A 27236-nucleotide genomic window follows, 5' to 3' on the forward strand; every position below is an offset into this window, starting at 1 on the left:
CAGCCACTGATAAGAGTTCTTAATTCAATTTCAGAGACCTTATGGTTAGTGGAAATTCCTTTCAGATTCTTTTAACACTCGACCTTATTTGGGGTGTTAAGAGTTTTCCTCTTTATTTAGATGTTTTATAGGCATTTTGAAAGAATATGTGAGAAAATATTTCAGTAAACCTTAAATCACACATTTTTAAAGTTGTATTTGTTTTTTATAAAGATCAAATGTCAGGCCGGCGCCGCGGCTCACTAAGCTAATCCTCCGCCTTGCAGTGCCGGCACACCGGGTTCTAGTCCCCATCGGGGCACCGGATTCTGTCCTGGTTGCCCCTCTTCCAGGCCAGCTCTCTGCTGTGCCCAGGGAGTGCAGTGGAGGATGGCCCAAGTACTTGGGCCCTGCACCCCATGGGAGACCAGGATAAGTACCTGGCTCCTGCCATCAGATCAGCGCGGTGCGCCAGCCGCGGCGGCCATTGGAGGGTGAACCAAAAGCAAAGGAAGACCTTTCTCTCTGTCTCTCTCTCTCACTGTCCACTCTGCCTGTCAAAAAAAAAATCAAATGACAGAGAGAGAGAGAGAAAGAGAGAGAGATTGTCCAACCAATGTTCACTCTCCAAATGCTTTCAAAAGCCAAGGCTGGGTGAGGCCAAAACCAGGATCCAAGAACTCCATTTGATTGTCCCATATGGATGGCCGGTACCCAAGCAGTTGAGCTATCGTGAGCTACCTCCTTGGTACATTAGCAAGAGGTTAGATCAGAAACAGAGGCATTACTCAATCCCAGGCACTCCATTAAAAAATGCTGGTAGTCTAAGCTGTGATTTAACCTACTATACCACAATGCCCACCCTGCCATACATTATTTTAAATGAAAAGTCTTTGAACAAACATTTTATGTGTGAACATTGATTCTCTTCTATTATCTTGAATTCTTTCCCATGTTTTTTCATGGCGCTTCATGTGAATACACTCCAGATGGCTCTATCCTACCAGCTCTTTAGAAATGGAGAATTACAGATTCAAGGCCATGGACTACCAACCCTGTGAAAGAACTCTGATACCCAGAAAATACAAATGGGTTGTCACTCCATTATTTCCACTACTGAGAGTAAATTACTCTATTCTAATCATACCCCAAATTACAGTGATTTGGTCCTGGTAGTTAGAGGTTGCAAGCTTGCTGCCTAGTGGCAACATTTTTTTAATTTTCATTTTTAACTTTTAACAAATTGAATATGATTTGGAAATACAAAAAAAGGTCTAAGAATATAATGATATTCCCTTTTCTCCTCCCTCACTCCCTCCTTTCTACCTTCTCTCTTTGGCATCGTACCATTAATAAATGAAACACTGACACTAAATACAGTTGCAATATTATTTTGTGGCAAGATGATACCAGAAGAATCGATCCTTGATGTTGCTTGAGGAAAACAACAAAATCAGTAATGCCCAAGAAATAGGAGATGGACTGGATGAGGTATGCCTGTGAAAAATGGTTATTTTCAAATCATTATTATTAACTAATCAGTGAACCATGAAATCAATGAGCTGTTTTTAATGAACATTCTCTAGAAAAGATAAAATAGGGCAGGATGGAATAGAATAGAATGGAATGGAATGGAATGGAATAGAATAGAACTAAAAAATCAAACTGCATTGCACATAGAGAAAGAGTAACCATGATTGTGTTTATATAGGGTGTTTATTGGTTTAATCTAATGTTTATTTCTTTCCATTTCTTTCTTTTATTTATAATTTATTTATAATATTTACTTCTAATTTCTATCTAATTTATTTTGTTTCTTTCTAATATTTATTTTAATCAGTTTTGTGAAGTGGAATTTCAGTTTTGATTATTTTTCTACTTCTGATTTGAATACTGATATATTTACTAGTTCAGTTCATCTTATACACATTTTTAAAGATTTATTTATTTATTTGTAAGTCAGAGTTACACACACACACACACAGAGAGAGAGAGAGAGAGAGAGAGAGAGAGAGATAGGCCTTCCATCCTCTGATTCACTCCCCAATTGGCCACAACAGCCAGAGCTGCGCCAATCTGAAGCCAGGAGACTTCTTCCGGGTCTCCCACATGGGTGCAACTCTCATAGTCCATATGGGTGGTGGTTCGTGTCCTCTATGCTCCACTTCTGATACAGCTCCCTTCTAATGGCCTGGGGAAAGTAGTGGAAGATGGCCCAAGTGTTTGGGTCCCCATCACTCACATGGAAAACCTGGCTCCTGACCAATGCTGGCTGTCACAGCCATCTGACTAGTGAATCAGCATGGGATTGCGTCAGCAGCACATGCTAAAACTGGAACGAGTAAATCAGCAGATGGGAGATATCTCTCTCCCTCCCTCTCTGCAACACTGAATTTCAAAATAAATACATAAATCCTAAAAAAAGGTGTTGTCAATGAGGAAAGAGTCCTCACCAGACAGTGGATCTACTGATGCCTTACTCTGGGACTTAGCATCTAAAACTGTGGGAAATAAATCTTTGTGGGTTATAAACCATTTAGTCAAGGTATCTTGGTTTGGAAGCCCAAGCAGACGATTACCTCTGCTAGTCAAGATTCTTGACTTAGTGAGATATCTCAGATTTCATTTATAAAGGATAAAAACCTCTTCTAGTCACCTTTTCTGTGGTAGCATCTCCCAAATTTCAGAAGTTTCAAAGAACAAACATTTATTTCTCCTTGAAGTTTCAGGTAAATTGCAAGTCACCTATGTATTGACTCCAATCTACACTTATGCTTTTTGTCTTTGAGAAATTCCTATCTTGACTCTATATCCTTTTTTATTTTGCTTTTGAAGTGTTGCTTCCTTTGTGGTTCCTCCAATCCAAAGAGTGCAAATCATTTCCTGCTTTGCTAATCTCAAATCAAAAAATCTTGATTTTTTTTTCTTTCCTTTATACCTTAAATCTAAGTCATCAGTAAAATTGTTTTGTTTAACTTAAAAATGCATCCATATGTGTGGGCATTTGACCCAACAGTTAAGATGCTACTTACGGCATCTACATACAGGATGGGAGTGCTGATTTGAGTCCCAGATCCTCTGCTTCCAATCCAGCTTCCTGCTTATCCACAACCTGAGAGAAAGCAGGAAATGGGTCAAGTGTTCGAGTTTATGCCAGCTCCTTAGGAGACCAGGATTAAGTTCCAGGATTCTGGCTTCAGCCTGGCCCAGCCCTGACTATTGTGAGTATTTGGGGAATGAACAAGTGGGTAGAAGATCTCTTTCTCTCTGACATGATCTCTTTCTGCCTTTCAAATAAAATATAATTAAATTTTTAGAAAAGAAAATAAATTTACACACATACACACACAAACAAAACTTCTCACTACCTCTTACTCTTATCAAGCAGCTTCAAGATATCATCAACTTCTCTCATCTTAATCATTACAATTATAATCTGCTAATTGCATCCACTTTTCCACCTAGGGTGTTCATAATATATAAACCACAATAATCTTTTAAAAATACAAATCACATCATGTCACACTTCAGCACAAAATCATGTTTCTGTTTCCCAACCCACTCAAAGATAACCTTATCTGCTGCCTTATCTTTATCCCCACCTCACTCACTGTCTGGAAGTTATACTGATGAGTTTCAAATATAGGTCACTGCTTTTATACATTTTATATTCCCTGTATTTAAAATTTTCTTCTTCATGGTCTTTCATTTTGTCTCCCTCTCTTCCATATGGTCTCCATTAGTATATTATCTTTCAGTTTAGCCTCCTCTGATCTCCAACATTAGAGAGCAGTGCCGTACCCACTGAGTTTTCTTTCCTTTATACCTTAAATCTAAGTCATCAGTAAAATTGTTTTGTTTAACTTAAAAATGCATGATGTTAGCTCTTGAGAAGAGAAACTCCCTTTTGTTCACAGCTACATTTTCAGCAGACTGACACAAAGTAGTCACTTAATAACTATTTTTCACTGTTTCTAAATCTGTATATATGAAATACATGAAATTTGCTCACCTTATATAAATAAAAAAAGAAAAGAATAAATGTCATGCAAATATCTCATCACTTTTATGATAACTCTTCCAGGGTTTATCAGCATGGTATAATCAATGTAGTGTAACGACAAGATGATGGAATGCTAGGTCAAATTAGGAGACAATCTGGATTTTAAAAGTTCTGTTATCTTCTGATCAGTAAAAAAAGGAAATTTTTAAAAACATTTTTTCCACATAAGTAATTGCATACTAGGGCTCAGAGTCCATTGATTTGCTCCAGCAAGGAGATCACACTTGAAAAAATTTCAACTTAAGTAACCACATGGAATTTTCCAGGACTCATCTATCCTCAGCACCAGCCATAGCAAAGACAAATGAGTACAGGATATAAATCAATTCCTCCGCACCTTTAAAATATTTCCTTATCATCCTACACTCTGCCATCCTCTTAGTGATGAAACTTCACCTGGGTCAAGATTCTATTAATGCCAGTCATAGTAGTAAAACTGCTACTATGACTGGCAATCTGTAGTGGCATTGTGAATCCTTGGAAATTAATGTCCACTCACAGCAAATGCCAGATAGTCATAAAAATGGCACAGTTGGGACAAAGATTGAAAGAGTGGAAACACAATTTTTTAAAATATTTTATTTATTTATTTGAGAGGTGGAGTTACAGACAGTGAGAGGGACAGACAGAGAGAAAGATCTTCCATCTGCGGGTTCACTCCCCAAATGGCCACAACAGCTGCACTGATCCGAAGCCAGGAGCCAGGTGTTTCTTCTTGGTCTCCCATGTGGGTGCAGGGGCCCAAGAACTTGGGTCATCTTCTACTGCTTTCCTAGGCCACAGCAGAGAATTGGATTGGAAGAGGTGTAGCAGGGACTAGAACCAGCGCCTATATCGGATGCTGGTGCCTCAGGTGGAGAATTAACCTACTGTGCCACGGCACCAGTCCCCAAGGGAACATAATTTGAAGAATACTAGAATGAACATAGGTGTTTGTTTTTTCTCCAAGTCACTTTGAATTCTCTTCATTCATAGATTCTGAGTTGGATTAATTCATTTGGTAATTAGGAAAATGACTACAGAATTTGTAATAATGTAATTTGTTGGGCCTCAGCCCAATCAAATGGAATATTAGTGGACTACCCAGATATTTTATCTCCCCTACTACCTGATCTGTGATGTATATAAAGCATTCTGACTAGGATGCTATGGTGTGGCCACTTTGTCAGTGAAGGCAAATGGCTGATCATTCACCTCTGTCTCACAGGATCAACCATCCCCACTGCAATCAAGGAACCACTTTCACCTCCAGCATCTCACAGAATAGCCAATTTTCTTAGTCCAGTTGTGTTAATATAACAAAATATCTGTGCTTCCAAAATTTATAATGAACAGAAAGTTATTTCTTACAGTTCTAGGAAATCAAAGATCAAGCTGCCAGCATTACTGTCTGGTGAAGGTCATTGTATTTCCAAATTGTGCCTTGTCGCTGTGTCCTCACCTAATAGAAGGCAGAAGGATAAGGGCCAAATGCTGTAGTAAGCCTGTTTTATAAAGGCCTTAATCCCATTCATCACTACGGCTTCAAAAGGATAGTCAATCTTTGGCAAAATAATAAAAATCCATGTTTTGCATTCGGAATCTAAGAATTTACAACTATCACTCTCCTTCTGTCATCCATCTAGTATTGTTAGAAGAAGCTATTCCACTTCATCATGCTTAGATTCCTCATACCTCTATTAGTCTTCTAAGGCACATTAGATATTGTCTATTCCAAGTTTTGCCAACAAAGAGTATTTTACTATAATTGATCAGAGGTAAAAATTTAAATAACTGTTTTACTATTATATAAAATGAGTTTCCAGATGTTTTATTCAGAATCTTAAGAAAATATTCACAACCTTCAGTCCCTGCTATAATAGGCATCATCTATTTCCATCCCTATTAACAAACACTACATCCTTGGTTGCAACCAACAGGAACAAACTCTGGTTTACTTAAGTAATCAGAAAATGGACTATCTGGAGGGAAATTGTATTAGTTAGCAACTGACAACAAAGGGCACTGATGTTATTGCATAGTGTCTATGGGTCAGGATATAAAGCATGGCTCAGTTAGTTGGTTTTGGCTAATGGTCTGTCACAGACTTCAGTTATGGTCTACATTGGGGCTGCTTTCATTTCAATGCTTGACTGGTAGAGGACTTGCTTTCAAACTCACCCACGTGAATGATGACAAACCTCAGGTTCTTGCTGGTTGTTGGTCAGAAATATTAGTTCCTTATCATGTCAATTTCTGCAGATGGTTGCTCGCAAAATGTCACCTGGCTTCCCCCAAAGCAAGCAGGCAGAATTGAGAACGAGTACAATGAAGACAGAAGTCACTGTCTTCTTGTAACATTTTCCAAAGCAATATCCTATCATATTTGCTATATTCTGTTAGAATCAAGTTATCATGTCCATCCCACGCTTAATAAGAGAGGATTCCTCAAGGATATAAAAATTATTGGGAGATTTTAGAAAATGCCCATACATCCTCAGATGTGCAACACCTTATATAATTGACAAGAAAGCTAAAGCACCCAACCAGAAAGCCCCATGATCCAACAGAGGCTCAGTCAAGCACACGAGCAGGTGGCCCTGTCATAAGAATGGTATGGCTATAACGCCGCAGCTGAACCTGCCGCTGTCCTCACAGGAGCAGCAAAACTCCTAAACTTTACTCCACTGTTAGCCCCAACCTAAAACTCTTTTAATTAATTATGTGGTTCAATGAATTGGGCTTGAAAGTCCATTTGCTTGAAATGAAGTCACTCACCTGAGCCCTGGCAGCCAAAGAGTTCACAAAATCTTATCTGTCCCCTGTGTCTCACTATAGGAAGTGGAGTGTATTTAGGTTCCCCTCAAAACAGAAAGGAATTCAGATTTTAGAAGGTAAAATGTAGTCAAACAAATAGAGATTAAGCAAGATTTATAAATAAAATTTCCCTTACACTTACCTAATATTTGTTTCCTAAATCTTTGCTCTTTTGCAAATTAAAATAAGAAATGGTTATTACTTTGTTTGATGCCAATTGTGGAATGTTCATGTTTTCATCCACTTATTTCTACCTTTAATGGAATTCCTGTTGGTGTTCTGTTTCTGAAATAATGTTTAAAATACATACAGAATGGCTTCATCTAACTTTTTTTTGAAGATTTATTTATTTATTTGAAAGGCAGAGTTATAGAGAGTGAAGGAGAGACAGATAGAGATCTTCTAGCCCCTGGTTTACTCCCTAGATGACCAAAATGTCTGGAGTTGGGCCAGGCTGAAGCCAGGAGCCAGGAGCTTCTTCCAGGTCTCCCACATAGGTGCAGAGGCCCAAGCAGTTGGGCCATCCTCTGCTGCTCTCCCTGGTATATTAGCAGGGAGCTTGACTGGAAGTGGAATAGCCAGGACTCAAACTGGCACGTATTTGGGATGCCAGCACTGTAGGTTGGGGATTTAATCCTCTGAGTCACAGTGCCCCAACCCCTTCATCTAGCTTTATAATAGATTTAAGCCTGTGGTCAAAGCGTTTGGCTGCAAGAATAGTATCATATTTTTAAAGATTTATGTATTTATTTGAGAGGCAGAGTTACAGAAAGAGAGAGGGAGAAACAGAGAGAGAGTGGTCTTCCATCCACTGATTTACTCTTCAAATGGCTGCAATGGCTGGAGCTGGGCCAATCCAAAACCAGGAGCTTCTGCCAGGTCTCCTGCATGGATGGCAGGGGCCCAGGAGCTTGGGCCATCTCTCACTGCTTTCCCAGGCCATTAGCAGGCACCTAGATCAGAAAAAGAACAACTGGGGCATGAACTGGTGCCCATATGGAATGCCAGCACTGTAGGCAGAGGCTTAACCTAATACTTACACTACAGCGCCTGCCCCAAGTAGTATGATTTTAGTACCATAATTTTTTAAAAGATTTTATTTATTTTATTTGAGAGCTAGAGTTACAGACAGTGACAGGGAGAGACAGAGAGAAGGTCTTCCTTTCGTTGGTTCACTCTCCAAATGGCTGTGATGGCCAGAACTGCGCCAATCCAAAGCCAGGAGCTGGGCACTTCTTCTGGATCTCCCACATGGGTGCAGGGCCCAAGGACTTAGGCCATCTTCTATTGCTCTCCCAAGCCATAGCAGAGAGTTGGATTGGAAGTGAAGCAACTGGGACTAGAACTGGCGCCCATATGGCATGCCGTCACCACAGGTGGGATTAGCCTACTGCACCATGGCACTGGCCCTTAGTACCATAATTTATAGAAGGAATTTCTACAACTCCACCACCCATAACTCTGTTGAATACATTAATAGAGTCTGACTTAATTACTAGTTATTATCACTAATTCTATTAAAAGCTTAGATTCCCATAAATACAGTTGTGTCCACTTATCTGCAGGGTAAAGATTCTAAGCCTTCAGTGGGTTCCTGAAACTGTAGATAACATTGATTCCTCTATCTGGTATGTCTTTTCTCATACACACATATCTATAATAAAGTTAAATTTATAAGTTAAGCACAGGGAGAGATTAACAATAGTGAAATAGACCAATTATAAAAATACACCATAATCAAAGGTATGTGAATTTAATCTCTCTCTCAAAATATCTTATTATACTATACTCATTCTTCTTGTGATGAGATAGTATAATGCCTTTGTGAAGAGATGATATGAGGTTAATGACTTCATGTATAATAAATTTATCATTATTAATAATAACTTGTAATTTAAATTTTTTTCAAATTTGTAATTAGAAGATATCTATTTAGATTTGTGTCTATATAACTTAATAATATCCATAGAAAAACTAATGAAAAATATGTTATTTCCAGACATAATTGTTTAAGATATTAGTTGCTCTGGTAGTAAGATTTTTTTTTTTTTGACAGGCAGAGTGGACAGTGAGAGAGAGAGAGAGACAGAGAGAAAGGTCTTCCTTTGCCGTAGGTTCACCCTCCAATGGCCGATGCGGCCGGCGCGCTGCGGCCGGCGCACCACGCTGATCCGAAGGCAGGAGCCAGGTACCTCTCCTGGTCTCCCATGGGGTGCAGGGCCCAAGCACTTGGGCCATCCTCCACTGCCCTCCTGGGCCATAGCAGAGAGCTGGCCTGGAAGAGGGGCAACCGGGACAGAATCCAGCGCCCCGACTGGGACTAGAACCCGGTGTGCCAGCGCCACTAGGCAGAGGATTAGCCTGTTGAGCCCTGGCGCTGGCCCATAAGTTATTGTTTGAAACAAAACAAAGCAAATTTTGAGATTTGATTTTAAACTTCATGAACTTCAAAACTGTAATTCTGAAATATGTTCAAGAAAGTAAGGATCATGTAGAGATACTTTTTGTATAATTTCTTCTTGATTCATTGAAGTTAGGAATGTGTGACCCCTCTCTCATGGTTCATATAGTCAGTACTCAATAAATGCTTATTTAAGACTGACTTAATCAAATGAATTCTATTTGTATTAAAATCCTCTAATTCTTTGTAATCAGTCTCACAACAAAGAAGAAACTTCAGTGCATGTAGAAAGCAAAGGAGTGCATTTCTGAATGTTAATGCATATAATAGGGGAAAAGTCACATTTGTTATAACCCTGCTATAAAGTGGGGCTGTAATCTCACCATGCATCTGTTCCATCTGCCATCAATTAGTTTGATGAAAACAGGCTAACATTGCGGGAGTGATTAGCAAGAAAGATTAAATTCACTTCAGTTTTAATTACAAATTGTTGCCCTTAAAGTGTTACTGGCTTGAAAGAAGCCCTACTGTTCCCTGTTCCTCCTCCACAGTTGATGTGCATTTCATTACTTACTTTGAAATTATTAATGCTTTGATTTGGTAGTTATTTCTAATTACAGACTTTATCCACAAATGTTACTGATATGCCCATATGCCAGAATAAGCATAACTAAGACTGTGCAAACTTTACTAATTCAAGTATAAATGATCTTAAGCAGCAAGTGAGGCATCTGTTAGACATAGCAAAATTCGAGATTTTCATACTTGTCACTCAACTTATTTCTTTCATTCACCGACTGATTCATTCATTTATTCACTCAGCATTTATTAATTTAGTGTATATTATGTTCCAAGCCCTGCTATTTAGGCATTTAGGATATGAAAATAAACCAAAGAGACAAAAATCCTAGAGCTGGTGATAAACCAAGTGTTATACCCTTCACTGCTTCTGCCCCAATTCATACACTGAAGTCCTATTCCTCAGAATGTCAGCATGTAAAGTTAACATTAGATCACTATAGTGAACATTAGTCCAATATGACTAGTGTCCTTATTTAAAAAAAAAAATGAAATTTGGACACACAAGTGCATCACTGAGGAAAAAACACGTGTAAGCAATGTGAGAAGGCAACCATCTGCAAGCCAAGTAAAGAAGTCTCATAAGGAAACCAACCCTGCCCACACCTTCAACTTGTACCTACCTCTAACCCCTGAAGTTGTGAGATAATACTTTCCTATAGCTAAAGCCACTAGCCAGTGGTGTTTTGTTATGGCGACCTTAGCAAACTAATATATCAATAAGCAGAAAACATAAATAAATTATATCATATATTATAAAATTATAAATGTTATAAAATAGAGCAGTTAAAAAGAATTGTGAAATGGGAGAGGGACATTCTTTTACTTTCATCTCGGAGGAAATCATTGTAAAATATGGAGACTCATTCACCAACCTCACAAATGCTATAAAAATTAAACCATAGCCAAAGAGGTTCTTGATAAAGCAAAATGAATATTTTCATGAAGATTCTGCCCCATCAATTATTTTTCTCTATCATCATTAAGTGTGACCATTTATGGATATGTTTGACACCATTAAGATGTTCTTATGAGGAACAAGCATTGTGGCACAGCAGAGTAAGCTGCCAATTTGGAAGCTCACATCCCTTACCGCACTGCCTGGGATCAAGTCCCGCCTCCACTTCTGACCTAGATGTAAATCTGTCTAGGAGACAGCAGATGATGGCCCAAACACTTGGATTCCTGTCACCCATGTGGGAGACCCTGATGGCATTCCTGGCTCCTGGCTTCTATCTGGCCCATCCTCAGCTATTGCAGGCATTTGAGGAATAAACCAGAGGAGCATGAAGATTCTGGCTCTCTCTCTCCTTGTCAGTCTGCCTTCAAATAAATAAATCAAGCTTTTGAAAAAAGGGGCAGAGGCTTTAAAAATTTTTTGCTAATGAATTTAATACATAAGATTAAGCTACAAAGTTACTCGTACTTAACCAGATTGTCTATTTTAGGAGTTTGACAAAAAATCGAAAATCTATTTTATAAGAATTATTATATTCTATTTTATTTGATAATAAATATTTACTTTAAAGGTTATTTATTTTAAAGGCAGAGTTGGAGGGAGAGAGAGAGATAAAGATCAGTCATCCACCTTGGTTTACTCCCAGATAGCCATAACAGCCGGGGCTAGGCCAGGCTAGGTTGAATCCAGAAGCCAAGGGCATCTTCCAGTCTTCCATGCAAGTGCAGGGGCCCAAGCACTTGCTCCATTCTCTGCTACTTTCCCAGGAATATTAGCAGAGAGTTGGATCAGAAGTGAAGAAGCTGGGCATCAAACAAGAGTCCGTATGGGACGCCACCATTGCAGGTGGCAGCTGACCCCATCATATCCATTTTTAAATTTTTTTACTGTGTAGACATGTGTTTTGAATCTGAAATACTACTACTGTATGTGATATTACAAAAATCAAAGACAACATATTTACTAAAAAAAACTGAGAATTTTTTCACTTTAACAGGTGAATCAGAAGTTTTCTAGTCACCTTAATTCTGGGCTATATCACTTTGATTCATACATCTGTTCAAGCAGGTGTAAGTCCCATGTTCCTTGTTCTGGAGATTGGCTCAGATACGAGTTAAGTAATGCAAATTCAAATAGTTCAGCCTTGTGATGTGTTCAACTTAACAACATATAATTCCCTGGGTCAGTGAGTGATAAACAGAACAGAAGGTTTACTCATATCTCCACCTGAAGTATACAATCCAGCCACGATCTAGGGCTTAGCCACATAAAACTCACATGTCATTATAGCTTGTATGGAATCCTCAAACAGACTGAAATACAATAATAAATGGCTCCCAAAATCTAACAAAATGTTTCACGATATCCTCAAAGAATGAAGCAATGAGTGATTTGAAGGATTTGACCACTACGCACCAGCTCCTCCCCCACCATTTCAGGGGTGCACCCTGCCAGTTCCAAAACAGTGCCATTCATCTATGGCTGTCTTTGGAACTTCTTCCTTTCAATTAAGCATGAAAACAAACCAGCAGAACATCTCCAATGGAGACCTCCCTGGATTGGTTCACATATCAAGCAGTAAGTTCATTTTATTCAAAATTTTTATGTTTTCAAATGTAAATGGTACTAAATAAACCAGCTTAGCAATTTTATTTCATCTGAACCTGTAAATCTCATAGATCAGAACCCATAAGCAATGCCTTGCCCTACTTTAAATGTATCACTGCTGTGCTTACAATTCTATCAGAATATAATATTCAGAAGCAAGGAATGAAAAGGTTACTTGAGCAAACAAACTAGATGAGTTCCTTATCGTCATTGTGAGAGAGATTTCCAAAATATATTCCAAGCATTTAGGTTTTGAATATGCTCACTAACAAGTAGTTAACTTAGAAAAAAAAAAAATAGGGAGAAAGTTTTAAGTAGAAATGAAACAAAACTAATCACATCAGAATCCCTGGCCAATAATTTCCGCATTGTCAGTTACATACTGAAAAGTTTATGGCAGTCAAAGTTCTCATGAGGGCGGGGGGCAACTGTCTCGACTTCTCTTTTACCGTAACTAATCACTAGTTTTTCATGCTTTGAAAATCAAATATTCTGTGCCATTCCAGCTCCTTTCCAACACATGTTTATATTACACAGCAATTCTTTCCAGGAAAGCCATTTGTATACTCTTTTATTGATCCTCACAACTTCTGTAAGAGAAAGAGAGATGGAATGTGAAAATATTTACATTTCAAAACCTTAAGGTCACATGAGGGTTAAAAGGTAACTGCAGCTTTAAAATCTGATCCATGACTCCCCTACCAATCAAATTAGTTAAAGGGAGACAAGTTAAAGCATTTCTACCAAAGATGATTAACGAAAAAGGTCAGAACATTGTGGGCACTCTACCTGCCCCATCAAGCTGCCTGTTTACGGACAAGAATGAGTCAGACAAACAGCCAAGGACATCGCAGAGTGAACCTCAGCTGCTCTCCATTCCCTGGGCTCATGACATCTTTCTGCTACCCATGTTCAGTGCTGATCCCTGACCCAGGCTTTCCCACCCCTGCCTCCCACCACTCGTGCAGGGTGGCCTCTGTCCTCTATGACTGCCAGCTGGAACAGGCTCCTGTGAACAACATCCCTCTGTCTGGTGCATTCCACAATAGCTGGCCACCCAGCTCACAGCCGCTTACCCCAAAGCCACCTCCTCTTGAGAGCAGCTCCAGCTGTGGAGTCTCTTTGTAGTAAGCCAACCCCACCCCCTGCTCCCCAGCTGGTCACAGCCAGTTGCTGCAGCCAAGCAGTCAGACCCACCTGTGTCCTGATGGAGGCCAAACCCAAAAATACAAGTGAAGGAGGTGCATAATTTCTCTTTAAGTGTTCCTAGCCACAGCCCATGCTAGCTCCAAAATAAATATGAGATTATTCTATTAAATCATCAATTAGGTATTTAGGAAATAGCCATAAACAGTTTAACATATGCCTTCTCTCCACCTCCCCAAGCCCTAGCCTTCCAGGCTTATACCTGTGAATGAGTAGAGAAAGCATTGGACCTGGAATCAAGAGATTGAGTTCCAAGGGAAGTTGAGCAATTAACTTCTAAGTGCCTCTGGGTTTATCACAGAGCCTAGAACAATATGCCTTACCTAAGAATTTCTCATGATGAGGTAACTGAACTTTGAATTGAATGTAGAAAAGCATTCCCATGCCAAAAGAATGAGGCACTAAGAGTGAAATGATAGGCAATGACGATCTTGTGGAAGAGCCAACTATTCTGCTTATTCAGAATTAATCAGAAACTTGTGGCTTGAGGAATGGAAAAGTTAAGCTCCCTGACATGCAGTTTTTCACCTTAAAACTTACAATTTGATTCATTTCATGGTGTTCAAATCTGAAAGAACAACTTCTCAGGAAAGACTGTGACAGCCCAGAAAATGCTCCCCCAAAGACAGCCACTTTGACTCCCTACAGCCTTACAGCCTATGAATATTATCTTATTTGGAGAAAAAACATCTCCTTTGTAAATGTAATTAAAGATTTTTAGATGAAATTATCCTCGATTATTCAGGTCCACCCTAAATCCAGTGACAAATGTGAGAAAGTCAGAAACAGAAGCAACTGATCAAGGAGGCAGAGAGTGGAGAGATGAAGCCACATGCCCAGGAATGTCTACAGCTGTTAGACTGTGTGACAGACAAGGGACAGATCCTCTTCGAGATACTCTGAAGGAAGCATAGCCTTGCCAACACAATGATGTCAGATGTCTGGCCTCCAAAGCTGTGAGAGAATAATCAATTTCTGGTGTTTTACACCAGTAAGTCTGGGGTAATCTGTTACAGCAACCACAGGAAAATAATACATTGACTTTGACAGAAGCACTCACTTTGGTAGGCACAGGCTGCTATAACAAAATACCATGGACCAGATGGCTTAAATAATAGATCTTTATTTCCCACGGTTCTGGAGGTTGGGAAGGCCAAAATCATAGTACTAGCAGATCAGGTGTCTGGTGAAGGCCCAATTCCTGGTCATCTGGTATCTTCATGTGGCTGACAGAGAAAAGAAGCAAGCTCTCTGGGGTCTTCTCTTACAATGCAAGAGTCCCATCATGGGGGCTCTACTCTTATGACCTCATCTAAACCTGATTACCTCCCAGTGGTCCCACAGACAAATACTACAGCTTTGGTGATTACTTTTCAAAGTATGAATTGGGTAAGGGTACACAAACATTCAGACAAAAACACTCTTTGAATAATATTTGTGGACAGCAGGTTCCTCTCAGAGAAATGTCTTAGCCCTCTTTCTTCCAATATTGTACATTCCCCAACCCTTTCCATCCAGGAAGGGGTGTCTTTGTATTCTCCACTGTGAGGGAAAGCACAGACTTGACATACAACTTCTAAAAGTTTTTATTAATAACTATTATTCTAGTTACTAATACTGTCTCTGAATTTCATGTATTCACTTACTTGTCTAATCTACGTAAAATATAATTTGAGCAACTTTTAATTGACATCATCAGGGCTCAAAATGGAGGAATTAGTTTTTCTTGAGAAAACAATACAGAATGTGGTGGGTTTTGATCTATGGTGACTTGGTTTACCATAGATACTTGGAAAGGAGAACAAATCCCATATCACCTTTTCTGGGTGCAGAAGGAAATGGTCCACTAGATAAAGCACACTAGAAATGGAACCAGAAAATCTGCAATCAGGAACATAATGACAGTAAAGTTCATTTGGCAATGCACGTGCACGTGCACGGGGTTTACAAAGCAAAATGAGGAATCTTGTCACTTTGCTTCAAGGATAACGCAGCTCTCTTTTTTCTCACCTCCCTCGCTGCTGCTTCTCAGTCTCATTTGCTGGAATTTCTTTCTCTATTTCTGGGTTCAATACTTTCACCTTCTCTACTTACATTCAAATCTAACAAAAAATCTTCCCCTTCCATGGTATTAAATGCTTGCTCTATGCTGACATTATATCTCTAATCTGTCTCTCTACATTAAACTAGGGAGTCTATGGTAGGGACCTCTGTACTTAAAACACTTCTCCATATTCTCTACTCCACAGCGTACTTTTTTTCAATCTTCTTCATTTTGTTAAAATGCACCTCCACTCATCCAGATGTTCAGCCCCGTAGTCTAGGAGTCATGCCTAACTCTTATCTCTCCTTGCCTAATAGCTAATCCACTCCTAGTTTTTATTAATTCTATCTTTAAAATTTTCCAAATCTGACTACATTCCATCACCCTCAGTACTGCCATCATAGGACACATCATTATTTCATACCTGGATTGATTCAATAACACATAAGCTTGTCTGTTCCACACTTAAACTCTCAACTTCTCACAGTCTATTTTCCACAGAGTGAGCAGAAGGAGATTTTTTTTAAACAAGCACTATATCAAATTTTTACTCAAAATTCTATGACAACTTCGCTTCACACATATAATTCAGTACCCTTACAGCATCTTACAAAGCCATTCATATTTTTAAGTTCTAGTATCCTTGACCAAACATTCGTACTTTTAAGTTCAGGTATCCTTGACAAACACATATTTTTAAGTTCTAGTACCCTTGCCTAAGCACTCTTATCTCAGATGTTTATATCATTCACTTCATTCAATTCTATGACCAAATATTACCTTAATACAGAGGCCTTCCTTGATCACTATGTTTAAGCTTTCTTCACCACTATCTATCTTCCTTTATTATTTTGTTTGTTGAACCATGCTCTATACTTATCCAATATTTGTTTATATTTCTACCATTAAAATCTAAACTTCATGAAGTCAATGACTTTGTCATATTTATAGTTGTAGTTTCAACATTTGAAACAGTGCCAGACACTCAACAAATATTTTTTGCTTGAAGGATTTATTAGTCAGCCACCATCAGCTACAACAAAAATATCATAGACTAGGTGACTGAAGCAACAGAAATGCATTTGCTGACGTAAATTAAAGCTAGAACAATATCAAGATTCCAGGAGTCAGGATCATGGTACATTGGGTTAAGTCACTACCTGCAATGCCAGCATCCCATATGAATACTGGTTTAAGTCCCAGATGCCCCACTTCCAATCCATCTGTGTCTGGGAAAACAATAGAAAATTGTCCAAGTATTTAGGTCCCATCACCCACATGGGAGACGGAGATGGCGTTCCAGTCTCCTGCCCTTGGCCTGACCCAGCTTTGGTTATTGCAGCCATTTGGGGAGTGATCCAGGAGCTGGAAATTATTGCACTCTCTCTTCCTCTCCTTCTTTTCCTCTTTCCCTATCTCCCCCTTTGTTAATTCTGCCTTTCAAAAAATAAAATAAATCTTTAAAAAGAAGATTCAAGCCAAGTCAATTTCTTATGAGGATTCTCTTCCCAGATTACAGAGGGTTACCTTTTTATCATATCTTCACATGGTTTATCCTTGACACACATGTTCTTACAGGTAAAAATAAGCTTCCTGGCATTTATTCTTATAAGGATACTATTTCTATCATGTCAGGGCCCCAACATTATAATTTTACTTAACCTTAATGACTTCCTTGGAGGATTCATCTCTAAATACGGATAGACTGTATTAGGACTTCAACATGAATTTGGAAAGTGACACATACTTTCAATACATAACAGATGAAGTAGAAAGAGACAGCTACAATTGAAGAAGTAATAAGTGTTCTAAGATAAACTGAAGTGTTAAAAGAATTAAACATTCAAATTCATTTTGAAATAATAACTTAATCACTCAAGATAAAAAAAAATCCAAAAGAAAAAGGAGTGGCCATGCCTTATCACACATTTCTTATCTAAATAATGGGTAAGGATGGACTGTAATTAACCTTATTAGGGTTCAGTAGCATTTGTAACCATTTCTCTTTTTTTAACTTTTATTTAGTAAATATAATTTTACAAAGTACAACTTATGGATTACAATGGCTTTTTCCCCCCCATAACTTCCCTCCCACCCATACCCCTCCCATCTCCCTCTCCCTCTCCCATCCTGTTCACATCAAGATTCATTTTCAATTATCTTTATATACAGAAGATCAATTTAGTATATATTAAGTAATGATTTCATCAGTTTGCACCCACACAGAACATAAAGTGTAAAATACTGTTTGAGTACTAGTTATAGCATTTATTCACATTGAACAACACATTAAGGACAGAGATCCTACATGAGGGGTAAGTGCACAGTGACTCCTGTTGTTGACTTAACAAATTGACACTCTTGTTTATGGCATCAGTAATCTCCCTAGGCGCTTGTCATGAGTTGCCAAGGCTATGGAAGCCTTTTGAGTTCGCTGACTTCGATCTTACTTAGACAAGGTCATAGTCAAAGTGGAAGTTTCTCCTCCCTTCAGAGAAAGGTACCTCCTTCTTTGATGGCCCGATTTGTAACCATTTCAAAACACAAAAAATTTGACATGTGCTTGTGGCTGTCGATTACATTATAGGTATCATTTTGCCCCATTTGTTTCCTTGACAGAGATTATAACTTTTCATATTTAATTTTACCAGAATGATGAGGACTAGTGTTCTAGAGGATCAGCCACCCACAATTATTTTTTAAATACTCCATGGAACTTCAACTGAGTACTTGTTTGAGCCATCTAAATAACTTCAAAACTCTTTCTCAACAAATGTATAACAGCAAAATAGAGTAATGCCATCTTGAGTCTCACCTTTCCATTTTGACCCCACCTCTATTGCAGAAGGACACTCAGACATTTGTCTGATGCTGCTCTCTCATCATGAACATGAAGCACCATCATAAGTCTTCCTATAAGTTCAGATAGTCCAGACAATGCCTGAGAAGTTCCCTCCTAAAGCATACATAAAGCAATGTTGTAAAATCAGCCCCTATCTCATGTCCCTGTTAGATTTGAATGTATAGTTTTCCCTTCTCTATTGCCCTACATGGAAAAATTGTGCTTTACTTTCTGCCCTGATCACTTATCCACACTGGATGGAAGTTGTTCTAATAAACTCTTTTATTCATACAGGAGCTCCTATTTTCCTTCTTCAGCCTCAGGATTCTTTCTCAGTTTTTTGGGGAGAGCAAGGAGAAGCATTACATGGTCTGCTGCCTTTCAGACAACCAGTGAGCCAGCCAGGAGACTCACAGTGAAGAAGGATTAAGCAAAGGAAACATAATAGAGGAAAGTCCATAGTCTGTGGGTGAAATTCCAGGTTGGCCCACAACCTCAAGATGTGAAAATTTAGCTTGATTTTTTAGAATGCCTCAGATTTAGCTAGATGTTTTTAGAATGCTTCACATAAGTGCATGAGTTCAGAGATACTCCACAAACATCAAAAGGACTGTTAGGCGTCTTAAATGAAGCTGTAGAGAAGATAAAAATAAATAAAGAAAAGTAAAACTGTTATTGGTACTGTAGTTGGGCTTTGCTTTGTCCCCTAAGGAATGATGAATATTGTGACCCAAGCTAAGGGAGAGCTGGAAAAAGCATTAAGAGGCACGGGCATTAGAACACAGTATAAAGTACACAAAATCCATCAATAGGAGGCACCATGAGAGGCAATGGGTTACAATGTTGTGCAGATGCACATAATCATATTCCCCACTCCTGCCTGCAGGTCATAACATGTAGATAAGATTGGGACCACCACCCATGCTGGGATCCATAGTAAAATGATTCCTCCAATGAAGGGGACTATATTCTTGTAGAAGGTAAAGAGGGACCAAATGAGAAAATTCTTTATTTAGATACTAGACCATTTATTCAAAATATGATACAAGCTACTAGAAAACCTCATGATGAAAGAAAGAAGATTCTAACAAGTCCAAAGACTACTATGAGAGAATATACATTTGCTGAACTGAGGCACTTGGTCAGCCACTTTGAAAAGCAAGCAGACAGAGAATGTCTCCTTGTAGGGAGACACTGGAGATGATGAGATTATGCTATAAATAACACAGAAAAGTCAAAAATGGCATCCACCACTATTCAATTAACCCTGTGTCAGCATTTATATGGCTCAGGCACAGGGCTGAATCATGGTCCTGTGGAATGATTTCAGGAAGGCATATGCCTATTTTAGTGAAAAATGGGTGATACCCACTCTCCACACTAATGGTGAACATTAGCGATTGGCAAAAAATCACACAATATATTCTCCAAATTTTCAAAAGCTTGATGAAGAACAGATCACCCTAGGAATGAAAGTATATACCTCATTCCACCCTGAGGGTGTGATATGGGACTTTAGTTGCAGTTTTAACCCTGAAAGTGAGTTGACCCATCTAAATGGTGGCAGCAACAATTGATGCACTTCATAGGACGGAGAAACCCTGACTCACGGGAAATAGGAAGACTGATACTCAAAGAAATGAGGAGTCTGGGAATGAGCCTATGTGAGTATCCCAAAAACAGAATCTTATGTTGCCTGGGTCCCCTAAGGAGAATACAAACTAATGCCATAACAATTTCATGAACAGCAGGAGGTAACCCAAAATAATATGATTGTAACAAAACAGGTACAGTCACTGGGAACTCTGATATGAGTCTAAGTTGTACACTAGATGTGACTAGCTATCCTGAGACACTTGGATGGGGTTTGTGGTAGTGGTAGCAGTTGCACCTCAACAACAGCTTTACAGATTGTGCTCAGGACATGTCCACTACTGGGCTCAAACTCATGATGTGTCATGGCACTTTCGGCTGCATTGAAACTCCAGATAGCAGTGTTAATGAAAAAAATTTAAAAAAAAAATAAAAGCCTATTAAAGCAACAGATCTGGGCCCTATTAAGTAAAAGCATCTTAGCTTATTGGCCTTAAGTCCCTAAAAAAACACGAATAAATTCAATATACACATAACTGGCATACTTGCTTTTTATGAGCATCTGGGAGATCTGGTCCCAGCCCCAAATACCATCCATGTCCAAGATGTAGATCCAGATCTTTAGTTGCTACAGCCAACTTAGAGAAAGAATTGCTACTCTAAACAAATACTAAACACAAATACTAAAAACAACTAAAATGGAGTTTCAGATAAGGATTCAAGCTGTTTGTTCCCTCAGGGTGGGTTGTATATTTCTTGCCATGCTGAAGGGAGTCTCCAGCCCACCTAAAATAGTCCCTGGACCTGTAGCCAGGCATATAATAGTGGGCTAAAAACAATATCGTGGGCCACTAAAGTTGGCCTGTTGGTCTAAAATGCCGTTTAATCATGAGTTTTGAAAATCACTGATGGAACCTATATCTCTGTCCACTCCACTGCACCAGCCCCTAGCTGCTGGTGCCAGGTTGTCTAACAGAGATGATGTTACCAGCTCTGTCTTACTAGATGGTACGGATTATCCACTTCAAATCCCAACTAAACATTTGCTTGTCATCCATAGCTTTGTCCTGGTGCTGTTTTACTGCTCTTCCTGCCACAATTTGCTTTTGATTGCTATTGTCATTTACAAGATTATATTTTGTCTCTTTTATGCATATGCCTTGGGTGCTGTTGTGGACTCTGCATATAGGCTGGACAAATCGCCTCAAGACATGGACCTGGACGGTGTAAAAAATCTCTTGCAGGCTCAGAGCACATGGCAGAGAGGGGAGAACATGAGATTATAGGAGTCAGCTACCAGGGTGAAGTACAGAGATTCAGTGTGACAAGCTATCAGCCATGTAGATCATCTCACTTCCATGCATATTTTTCTCTTGGCTTCAATCTTTTCTAGGAAAATAGAGTACTATACTTCTTTCTACTGTTTTATTCCTAGAATAATTTTTTAAAAATTGTAAGGGGGAGTGAGAGAGAGAGAGAGAGAGAGCACGTGCACATATTCCCATCTGCTGGTTAACTCCCCAAATGCCCTCAAATGTCTGTGCAGTGCCAACCTGAAGTCAGAATCTGGGGACTCAATCTACCATATAGGTGTCAGGAATTCAATTATTTGAGCCATCAATGCTGCCTCTCAGAGTCTGGTTAGCAGAACACAAGTCAGCAGCTAGAGCTGGGTATTGAACCCAGGTACTCTGGTATAGGACACAGACATCTTAACCAATCTTTTACCTGATAGGCTAAATGTCTGCCCTGGATGTATTCTTAACAAAGTGTTATGGAATTTACTGTTGCTGTGGAATCAGGAGAAAAGTCACCTTCCAGTGCATGGCTCTAGGGATTTTATAATAAAATAATAGATAATATGACTCTGCCACCCTTTTGCTTGATAAGTGAACCAAACATGAACTTGCAACTCCAACACAGCCACTTTGGCTATAATTTTTTGATAAAAAAATCTGTGCTTGACTTGAAGGCAGTCATCTAAATATTAGTAAACAGCCTACAAGGAGACCTTCCTTAAGCAGTCTGTTAAGAACTGGATGTTGACTATCTGAACATCTCTTTTGGGTAATTGAAATATAAGATGGGCAAATAAAACAGGGGCAGAATAGTAAAAAGAAATATGATAAAAGAAATGATAAGGATATTATTCTGGGGGATTGCTGGTCAAATTTCCATTTGTGAACTTAAAGAGCATCAAAACTCTACCACTTATACTTTTCTCTTTTCTCCCCATGTGGGAAACATATAGGATTACCAATGTTTATTCATTATTAGTAAAAAAGCTTTTCATAAAAAAAATATATATATTTGTTTAACAAAATACATAATGATATAATGCTACCAAAGTTCATATACCATGCACGCATCCTTACCAGCTTAAAGTTGCTGTCAAGGAGAAAGCTCACCCATTTATCAGCCTCCCATAGATGACATCGTTATAACTGAATGTTACCAGTTAACACAGATAATACTTCTCATTATTGCCACATAAGTGGTACCATGAAAAATAAAAAATATGTCCCTACTTTGAAGTAGTAACCAATCAGCCCGTGAACACAGTGACTGATTGTATGTTTTGGGTAAATACCTTCATACTCATCTCCAAAAGCAACCAAATGAGAATCCAGTGTGGCTAAAATATCTTATAAGTCTTTCCAGAAGTAGAAAATCAATAATATTTGTGTGGGGCCATCATTATGGCATAGCAGATTAAGCCAGCATCTAATATGAGGGCTGGTTCAAGTCTCGACTGCTCTACTTCCAATCCAAATCCTTGCTAATGAGCCTGGGAAAGCAACAGATTATAACACAAGTGCTTGAGCCCTTACCAACCACCACCCATATGGGAGACCTGGATGGCATTTCAGGCTCCTAGCTTCAGCCTGGCCCAGCCCTGACTGTTGAGTACGTGGGAAGTGACCCAGAATTAAAAGCTCTCTCTCTCTCTCTCTCTCGCTCTGTGTGTGTGTGTGTGTGTGTGTGTGTGTCCCTCTGTAACTGTGCCTTTTAAATGACAAACTAAATCTTTAAAGAACATTAATACTTATTTGTGTGTCACATAGAATTGTCTTGAGAACAGAATAAAGAAAAGAGAAGAATATCCATTTAAATTCTCTCCATAAGTTAATATCTTAAAAATTCTGTCAAGTGCACAGGGGTCATCCCAAATTTTGGCAAGAACCAAATCTGTAGGCTCAAAGAAGCCCATGCAGATAGAAGATCAGTTGAAGCAGTGATAAGAGAATTATACTCAGGCGGGAAATTCTTAGGGGATGACTACCAGAACTGCTTTTAAAGGACAATAGAGAAAACTAGAGGTAAAATTTTATGCTAAGTAATTTTCTTAATTTGGGTTCCCCCAGAGAAGACACTAAAATGTGGGTTTAAATGAAAGTAGTTAATTGAGAGCTGATCCCAAAAAACACTGGTAAGAGAGTGAAAATATGAAACAGGAAGGAAAACAAGTCAATAAAATGTGCATTATTGATCAGGTTATCCATGTGGTCAAGTAATTGGAAATATTAAAGGACACGTGGAATTTCAAAACTGAATATTCTCACATTAGTGGTTCCTGGTTTATAGTTCCTGAACTTAACAATAGTTACTAGAACTTAAAACGAGCTTTTACATATCCTAAATATCATGCTTAGCACATTGTTTTTCATTAATTCATCCATGTATTGAACAATAACAATCACACTCAAACCAAATTTTAGATATAATTAAGACTGAACAACAGATACATCAACTCAAGGGAAATTTTTCGTTTACAAATACTTCAGCATGGGGTCTAGTTTACTGTAATTCTCTTCCATCTACCTTTTCAGAGCCATTGACCTTTAAGTGCTGCTACATGGGAGAAGCAAACACTGAATTTAAGGCAAGACATTGTACAATAAGAGAGAGTACACATATCTGAAATTCAAGAGACCTCTGTGTCAATTACACTTTTTTGTTATAACTAATAAGCCAGGACCTCTCACTTAAGCTTCTTGGGCTTCAATTTTCTCAAATTTCCAATTATTTGCTCAATTGGAGTATCACAGTAATGCTATCTTAAAATCATGTGAGTATCAATAAAGGACATGTGGAATGCTTTTAAGATAATTTTGAGAAGCATTATTTAAAATTTTTCATCAGATAAAAAGCATTGTCACAGGAATGAGTTGGAAAGATTAATCTAGATTATCATGTAGGCAGTTGGAAAGTCAGAGGCTATTTCAGTAATTTCAGTAAAAGACATGGAGATTCTCAATAGAAATTTAAAGTAAAAGACAGAGGTGATGATATGCTAAACAAAGAATGCCTTTGATGACAAATGAGAACAAGGGAACAGAAGTAACAATGGCATTTAGTTTTTTGTCTGAGATCATATGCCACTGGCTGAATGATCAAATAGTGAACCTCCAAATGCCCATCCACCAGTTTCTTAGTCATGTCAGTGTCCAGTCTTCACCGTGTCAAAACAGGCACTGCAACACACATAATCCTCAAATACAGAGTTGTATTTGCTTGTCAAGTTAAAAGACCTAACTCCCCTTCAACCTAAAAATATTAAAGATGGCACCTGGAACGTATATTGGCACACAATATTTGTTGAGTGAACTAAGTTCATTTGCAATATTTTCTAAATAAGAAATGAGAATGACCTGAGAAATGCTGTTGAACAATCTTGTATAATAAGATACATTGCAATACTCAATTTCCATGGCGTTTGCTTTACTGAAATGTCATTGTGACTATTATCAACCATTTAAGTGAAATAAGAAAATAACAATATCATACTTCCTCAGTTTCAAAACTTTCTGACCCATACTAACAGAGTAGATGATTCATTCATAGCAAAACTGAGAAGTGAAGGATTGAACCAGTATGAGAAAATGAAAACAAGATCCTTTAAAAGTAAAAATAGTGGGGCCGGTGCCATGGTGCAGTAGGTTAATACTCCGCCTGTGGCACTGGCATCCCATATGGGTGCCGGTTTTAGTCCCGGCTGCTCCTCTTCCAATCCAGCTCTCTGATATGGCCTGGGAAAGCAGTAAAGGATGGCCCAATGCCTTGGGCCCTTCCACCTGTGTGGGAGACCTGGAAGAGGCTCCTGGCTCCTGGCTTCGGATCAGTGCAGCTCCAGCAGTTATGGCCATTTGGGGAGTGAACCAGAGGATGGAAGACCTTTCTCTGTCTCTCCCTCTCACTGCCTGTAACTCTACCTCTCAAATAAATAAATAAAATCTTTAAAAAATAAAAAATAAAAATAATGTCTTCTAGTAAGAATGGTGGTTGAATCATAACTATTTGGGACAAATTCTGCTTCTCTTTATCAGAGAAAGAGGAAATTTTTTAGTAAAAAAAATTAATAGTTATGCCTAGTAATGTTTTATAGTCTTCTCCCTAAAAGCTAATGGGAGAAATTGCACTTTTCCATCACCTACATCTTTAGAACCTGAGTTCCAGATTTTGCTTTAATATATGCATTTAGAGGTGGGCATTTAGTCAAACAATTACAACATCAATTAAGATGCCCACATCCCCTCTCAGAGTACCTGGCTTCAATATTCGGCACAAATCCCTTACTCCAGCTTCCTGCTAATGCAAATCTTGGGGAGAAAACAGTGATGGTTCAAGTGATTGGGTTCCTGCCACCCAAAGGGAGACCTGGGTTGAATTCCCAGCTCCCAGCTTCTGCAGGTATTTGGGATGTGAGCCAGCAGGCAGGAACTCTCTATCAGTCTGTCTCTTGTTCTCTCTGCTTTTCAAATAAGTAATTTTTAAAAGAATTTACCTCCCATACATTTATTCTTTCCTTTCTTGCTTGTCTACTCTGATTGAACCACTAAGTGAAAACAACTATTTAATAAAATTTATTCCCAAAAGAAACATTTGGGGTCAAAAAGAATCGTTGTTTCACATTTTTAAAATCAAATTATCACCCAAAATTTTTTGTATTTACCACCCCATTAATACTAATCAATTAAATTTTGAGACATATTTCTTCCAATGTACCTATCCTTACTACCACAAACTTGCCCTGGTAGAGTGTAAATATGGAAATATTATTATTACATGTAGCATACATGGTAAATCTGGAAAATTCCTATTAATTATTTTGCCATAACAAAAATCTTAATAATTTCAAAAAGCCATACTGTTGAAACATTGGGTAAATGTTGAGAGGTCAGTATGTCTTCCAAGAATGTTAGAAAGTAGCCCTTGCTAATGCTTTTTCTTATATTGTTGAAGAAGAATCCTGATTCTTGAGAGACAGACTAAACTTATCATTATGCTTTTCATTCACCTTGCTTAAATGGAGTTGTCAAAATCTGATGGATCTTTCATAATGCCAATGCTGAAAAGCTTAAGTAGAAGCCTTTGAAAATCTCAAAACTTTCAGACTTCTCAAAAAATCAAGTTTGTTTTTATGTGTTTTTTATTTCTTTCAGTAGCTGAGATTTCAGTGCATCTTTTCTACAGTTATAACCTATGAATAATTCACATTATTAAGACAACATGTGGGCGAAAAAGCATAAACAAACCATGTTTGTGAAAAAGTAAACACCTGATGAAGTAAAACACTTTTAAAAGGTTAAGATTTTAAGAAAGGAACAAAGCGATTATTATGAAGAGTTTAAATAAGGTACACAAGAAGCAGTAAGTTGTCATGATAATTTGTCAAGAGTTTTTGTTGTATATCTTCAACAGATGAAACTTATCAATTTACTTGCTAGTATATTTAACTTACCAGGAGACTTCCTTGAGTTGAACCAATTTTCTTTTTAGTAATTCTACCTGTGGACAGCCCAAATTCATCAAATGAAAATTTCAATATGGCAGTGATTTCAAGACAGTATAGGAGTAGGCATTTAGCCTAGCACTTAGTTTGTCATCTCCCTCAGAGTACCTGTGTTTGATACCTGAATCCTACTGCTGATTTGAGCTTTGTCTTTTTTTTTTTTTTTTTTGACAGGCAGAGTGGACAGTGAGAGAGAGAGAGACAGAGAGAGAAAGGTCTTCCTTTGCCGTTGGTTCACCCTCCAATGGCCGCCGTGGCCGGCGCGCTGCGGCCCGCGCACCGCGCTGATCCGATGACAGGAGCCAGGAGCCAGGTGCTTTTCCTGGTCTCCCATGGGGTGCAGGGCCCAAGCACCTAGGCCATCCTCCACTGCA

The 27236-nt window shown here is 38.6% G+C and overlaps 1 long non-coding RNA gene across 3 annotated transcripts in view; it reads right to left on the reverse strand.

The window, feature by feature from the left end:
* LOC149126935 (uncharacterized) overlaps positions 1-27236 on the reverse strand; it is a 251511-nt gene that overhangs the window by 118969 nt on the left and 105306 nt on the right. For 2 of the 3 annotated variants that reach the window (XR_016232305.1, XR_016232307.1), the window contains one exon: positions 3012-3091. The exons of the other annotated variant lie outside the window; for it this stretch is intronic. This is a non-coding gene — a long non-coding RNA (uncharacterized LOC149126935). The remainder of the gene's footprint in view (positions 1-3011; positions 3092-27236) is intronic. 3 annotated transcript variants of the gene reach the window in all.

The sequence above is a fragment of the Oryctolagus cuniculus genome, chromosome 4, assembly GCF_051225735.1.
Source record: "Oryctolagus cuniculus isolate XC-2025 breed Fujian yellow rabbit chromosome 4, ASM5122573v1, whole genome shotgun sequence".
NCBI lineage: Eukaryota > Metazoa > Chordata > Mammalia > Lagomorpha > Leporidae > Oryctolagus > Oryctolagus cuniculus.